Source organism: Rhinopithecus bieti, unplaced genomic scaffold (genome assembly GCF_001698545.2).
Source record: "Rhinopithecus bieti isolate Rb0 unplaced genomic scaffold, ASM169854v2 scaffold_31527, whole genome shotgun sequence".
Taxonomy (NCBI): Eukaryota; Metazoa; Chordata; class Mammalia; order Primates; family Cercopithecidae; genus Rhinopithecus; species Rhinopithecus bieti.
The window spans coordinates 577,579-584,102 of NW_016813959.1; positions in this window are offsets into that span (position 1 = coordinate 577,579).

Consider the following 6,524-nt stretch of genomic DNA (forward strand, 5'->3'; position numbering starts at 1 on the left):
AAAAAAAAAAAAAAAAAATACAAAAAATGTTAGCCAGGCATGGTGGCAGGCACTTGTAGTCCCAGCTACTCAGGAGGTTGAGGCAGGAGAATGGCATGAACCTGGGAGGCGAAGCTTGCAGTGAGCCAACATCGCACCACTGTACTCCAGCCAGGGCAACAGAGTGAGACTCCATCTCAACAAAAAAAAAAAAGAAAGACTATCCAGGACCTCTCCATCACCGCTGCTCATCCCTTCCCCTCCTTGACGCAAATGTCATTTTCTCAGCGGCCATACTATTCAAATTTATAACCCTCTCCCATTTTCATCCAATCCTGATGCCCTTCCCTGCTGTTTCTGTCTCTAGCATTTATTACTAACTTGCTAGGTATTTTTATTTATTTACCCTACTTATTGTTTCTCTTCCTTCACTGGAACTTAAGCTCCAGAAAGACAGAGACATTTCTTTATTCCCAGCACCTATAACTTGGCAGTTCCTCAACAAATATTAGTTAGATGAATGGTTACAAAATCCTAGCTTGGTATCACAATCTCTCAAAGTGGGAACCATCCTTACCCATGTTGGTACCCACCATTCAGTACCCATCACAGTCTTCCGTCATGCTAAGCGTGAGCCTGCCTCCTTGAATCTCATAATAACTACTGTTAAATAAATAAATGCTCCTGGATCTCTGGTCTCGGGGTTCTACCCTCCTGGTGAAAATCTCCCTGCCTGCTCTTCTTCATATTGTATTCCTAGCACATTCCTGGTTTCACACATCAGCCTCTGGTTGGATTTTCCTTGGTGATCATTAACAATCTGTTTTGGCCAGGTGCGGTGGCTCACGCCTGTAATCCCAGCACTTTGGGAGGCCGAAGCAGGCAGATCACCTGAAGTCAGGAGTTCTAGACCAGCCTGACCAACATAGAGAAACCCTGTCTCTACTAAAAACACAAAAAGAGCCGGGGCATGGTGGCACATACATGTAATCGCAGTTACTCAGGAGACTAAGGCAGGAGAATGGCTTGAACGTGGGAGGCGGAGGTTGCGTGAGCCGAGATCGCGCCAGTGCACTCCAGCCTAGGCAACAAGAATGAAACTCCATCTCAAAAAAAAAAATCTGCTTCAACCTTAGGTGTCGCTCCATTTGATGGGTTTAAATACAAATTGCATAGTCCATCATCTGCATTTCTCTGCCCCTCTCTTCTCTGGCCCTCACCATTGTCCTTTTTTTCCAGAATTCTCCCTCCACATGGTATGTAGACCACAAAATGTCACAAATGCGAGAGATATTAGAGGTGCAGGCTCTTGTTTTATGCATAAAAGGAGACAGGCCTACGAGCTTTTGGCTTGTCCAGGTTTACACAACTAGTTAGGGCACAAATGGAAGTAGGACCCGTGACTCGATTTCCAGTCAGTCCAGTGCTCTTTCCATGTCTCTCAGACACTTTGTCCAGTCTTCTTTCTGCTCTTACCTGGCCCCATTCCCAAAAACATCTTTTAATCTTTGGGACCTGATGGGTGACTATGTACAATGGCTTTAGAGATGTATATATTTGAGATAGGGGGACTTTTCGGATCCCCAATTCCATAACTCTGAAGCCTACTTTTTATATTAAGATTAATTACCTTCTGGGTCGGGCCCAGTGGCTCTCACCTATAATCCCAGCACTTTGGGAGGCCGAAGTGGGAAGATCACTTGAGCCCAAGAGTTCAAGACCAGCCTGGGCAACATAGTGAGACCTCATCTCTAGTAAAAATCGTTTTTTAAAAATAGCTGTTGTGACCAGACGCGGTGGCTCGTGCCTGTAATCCCAGCACTTTGGGAGGCCAAGGCGGGTGGATCAAGAGGTCAGGAGATCGAGACCATCCTGGCTAACACGGTGAAACCCCGTTTCTACTAAAAATACAAAAAATTAGCCAGGTGTGGTGGCAGGCACCATGTAGTCCCAGCTACTCTAAAGGCTGAGGCAGGAGAATCACTTGAACCTGGGAGGCAGAGGTTCCAGTGAACCGAGATCGCACCACTGCCCTCCAGCCTGGCGATAGAGTGAGACTCCGTCTCAAAAAAAAAAAAAAAAAAAAAAAGCTGGGGGGGGGGGGTGTGCCTGTAGCCCCAGCTACTTGGGAGGCTGAGGTGGGAGGATTGCTTGAGTCTAGGAGACTTAGGCTGAGCCAGGATTACACCACTGCGCTCCAGCTGGGTGACACAGCAAGACCATGTCTCAAAAAATAAATAAATAAAAGATTTATTACCTTCTGGCTTGGGAAGCAGAAGCCCTTATTGTCTCCCATGGCATTTAAAACACTCAAGAGCCAACATTGACATGTTAATTTACAAAGCTAATCATCAATTTAGAGGAATATGGACTTGACTCAGAAGACAACTTCTGGCAACCTTTCCCTTCTTCCCAAGGAGAGGTTAAAACCTTCCCACATGAGCTCCTAAAGTGCCATAAGTATACTCTTGTACCTGTATTCTTTCCCATGTCTTTCTCATCTGTCTGAGAGGGTCTAGAGACAAGAAATCGTGTTGTGTGTTCTCAACATGCTGATATTTCTGACACAGTAAATAAAATCAAACTCCTGGCAAAGTGTATCAACCCAGACAAAGCTAAAGCTAGGCACTGGTTTTATGCATAAATGTTTCCTAGATTAATGAACCTGTACATTTTCCTTGTTTGTCTAAAAATTATCACTAAACCTACTAGAATGGCTAAAAGTTTAAAAAGCTAAGTATAAAATGCAACAAGGACTGGGTGCAGTTCTCATGTGGGGCTAGGAGGTGGGTAAAGAAGTATAAAATGGGTTTTGACTTTCACCAGCTCATTATCTAGTTGAGGAAATAAAATATATCCTGCTTTAGTAAAAGCACAGTCAGTAAGAGCTTTTCGAGTTTGAAGAATTTGCTTCCAGCTAGTAGACTTAAGCAAGCTTCAAGGAGGAGGTGGGGTTTGTTTTGCCAGAAACGATGCAGCCCATGGCACAGTTTACATGGGGAGAGTCCAAAGTACAGAGATCAGTTACCTTAAGGTCATTCCTAATGCGTCACTCCATGAAAGGCAGGGAAACTGGTCCTCACGAAAGATGAAAAGGCAGAAGAAGCAATGCAGGAAAAACAGCTAAACCAAGATGGCTCACCAGCTGGAGTTGGAGCAAAAGAAGACTGAAGATGAAGTGCACAGGATCAATGGGGTACAGAAACCCTTTTACATATAGGTGTGGCCTGCTCCAAAGAGGTATTTAAAAAGTAGGGATCCGACCAGGCACAGTGGCTCACACCTGTAATCTCACTGAGATCACGCCACTACATGACAGCCTGGTGACAGAGCGAGAGACTTGGTCTCAAAAAAAACAAAAAACAAACAACAACAACTACAACAAAAAATGGCTGGTTGTGGTGGCTCACACCTGTAATCCCAGCACTTTGGGAGGCCGAGGCGGGCGGATCACAAAGTTGGAGTTCAAGACCAGCCTGTCCAGCATGGTGAAACCCCGTCTCTACTAAAAATACGAAAATTAGCCAGGCATGGTGGAGGGCGCCTATAGTCCCAGCTACTGAGGAGGCCGAGGTAGGAAAATTGCTTGACCCTGGGAGATGGAGGTTGCAGTGAGCCCAGATCACGCCACTGCACTCCAGCCTGGGCAACAGAGTGAGACTCTGTCTCAAAAAAAAAAAAAACAAAAAACTCCCTACTCATCAAGTAACTTAATGGTTAATAACATGCCCTTCCCAGTATTTTGATTTCTAGCCACAATTAAGTCATTTATCAACTGGTATTCTAAATTACGCATGTCTTCCTTCTATTCCCTTACATCTCCTGCCATATCACTTCCTTTTCTCACACTCACTAAACTCCAGCCACACATGCCAGCCTTTGCAGATGCAATCATTATTATTATTGTTTTTTTTTTTTTTTTTTTTTTTTTTAGGCGGAGTCTCGCTCTGTCGCCCAGACTGGAGTGCAGTGGCGCAATCTCGGCTCACTGTAAGCTCTGCCTCCTGGGTTCACGCCATTCTCCTGCCTCAGCCTCCCGAGTAGCTGGGACTACAGGCGCCCGCCACCTCGCCCGGCTAGTTTTTTGTATTTTTTTTTAGTAGAGACGGGGTTTCACCATGTTAGCCAGGATGGTCTCGATCTCCTGACCTCGTGATCCGCCCGTCTCGGCCTCCCAAAGTGCTGGGATTACAGGCTTGAGCCACCGCGCCCGGCCTATTGTTGTTATTTTTGAGACAAGGTATCACTCTGTCACCCAGGCTGGAGTACAGTGGTGGGATCTCAACTCACTGCAACCTCTGCCTCCCAGGCTCATATGATCCTCCTGCCTCTAAACACGTGACACTGCCTGGCACAGTGGCTCATGCCTATAATCCCAGCACTTTGGGAGGCCTAGGTGGGCGGATCACCTGAAGTCAGGAGGCCAACACAACATGGTGAAACCCCATCTCTACTAAAAATACAAAAACTGTCCGGGTGTGGTGGTATGCGCCTGTAATCCCAGCTACTCCAGAGGCTGAGGCAGAAGAATCACTTGAACCCAGGAGGTGGAGGGTGCAGTGAGCCGAGATCGTGCCACTGCACTCCAGCCTGGGTGACAGAATGAGATGCTGTCTCAAGAAAATAAATAAATAAATAAATAAATAAATAAATAAATAAATAATAAACACATAAGACCCTGCCCAGCTAATTAAAATATGTATATATATATTTGTAGAGACAAGCTATATTGCCCAAGCTGATCTTAAACCCCTGGGTTCAAGCAATCCTCCCAACCTTAGCCTCCCAAAGTGCTGGGATTACAGGTGTGAGCCACTAAGACTGGCCATATTATCATTATTTTAGAGACAGGGTCTTGCTATGTTGCCCAGGTTGAACTTGAACTCTGGGCTCAAGGGATCCCTCCACCTTGGCCTCCCAAAGTGTTGGGATTATAGATGTGAGCCACCATACTTGGCCAAGTTGTTAATTTTGATAAACGATTTTATTTATTTATTTATTTGAGATGGAGTCTCACTCTGTCACCCAGGCTGGAGTGCAGTGACGTGAATTCAGCTCACTGCAACCTCCGCTGTATTCGGTTCAAGCAATTCTCCTGTCTCAGCCTTCCAAGTAGCTGGGATTATAGGTATATGCCATCATGCCTGGTTAAGTTTTGTATTTTTAGTAGAGACAGGGTTTTGTCATGTTGGCCAGGCTGGTCTCAAACTCCTTAGCTCAAGTGATCTGCCTGCTTTGGCCTCCCAAAATGCTGGGATTGCAGGCGTAAGCCACCATATCTGGCCCTAAACTAGCTGTTTTAGTTGGTTCATAGTGACATCTTCCATCAGCAAAAATTTCATAGAACAAATAGTTAAATTATTTTTGCTTTACCCGAGAATTGTTTAGCACAGGAAAAGGAAGATGTTTGTTCAGAGAATATAGCACAGAGATAAGAAAGTTAGTTTCAGTTCTCAAGGCAAACAATTTTAAAATACACATTAAGGGATTAGATTAACAATTGATTGGAGGGACATGGTGGCTCATGCTTGTAATCCCAGCACTTTAGGAAGCCTAGGCAGGTGGATTACTTGAGTCCAGGAGTTCAAGACCAGCCTGAGCAACATGGTAAAACTCAGCCTCTACCAAATATACAAAAAGTAGCCTCTACAAAATATACAAAAGTAGCCAGATATGTGCCTGTAGTCCCAGTTACTAGGGAGGCTGAGGTGGAAGGATCTTGAGCATAGAAGGTTGAGGCTCCAATGAGCCATGGTTGCCTCACTGTACTTCAGCGTGAGCCTGGGTGACTGAGCAAAACCTTGTCTCAAAAAAAACCCCAGAAACCAAAAAAGCAAAAAAACCCATGGTACATCAACAAGAAAAAAATATTATCAGCCATTAATTAGGAAAATTATTTAAAATACTCAAAAATATGTTTGTCTTTATAATGTTAAATGATCAAAACAGAAGACAAAATACTAACTTATGTGGCTGTGATAATGTCAAAACATGTGAGCATGTAGAAGAAAGTATGCTAAGAAAATAATGCTAGGATGGTGACGTGATTAGCATGTCAGTCAGGGTTCTATTAGGAAACAGAATTCTTTCAAAGTACTTAAAACAAGGAATTTGAGGCAATTAATATTTTATGGAGGGGATATGGTTTGGCTGTGTCCCCACCCAAATCTCATTTTGAGTTGTAGCTCCCATAATCCCCAAATGTTGTGAGAAGGACCCAGTGGGAGGTAATTGAATCTTGGGGACAGGTTTTTCCATGCTGTTCTGGTGATAGTGAATAATTCTCAAAAGATCTGATGGTTTTGGCCGGGCGCGGTGGCTCAAGCCTGTAATCCCAGCACTTTAGGAGGCCGAGACGGGCGGATCACGAGGTCAGGAGATCGAGACCATCCTGGCTAATACGGTGAAACCCCGTCTCTACTAAAAAATACAAAAAAAAAATAGCCGGGCGACGAGGCGGGAGCTTGTAGTCCCAGCTACTCGGGAGGCTGAGGCAGGAGAATGGCGTAAACCCGGGAGGCGGAGCTTGCAGTGAGCTGAGATCC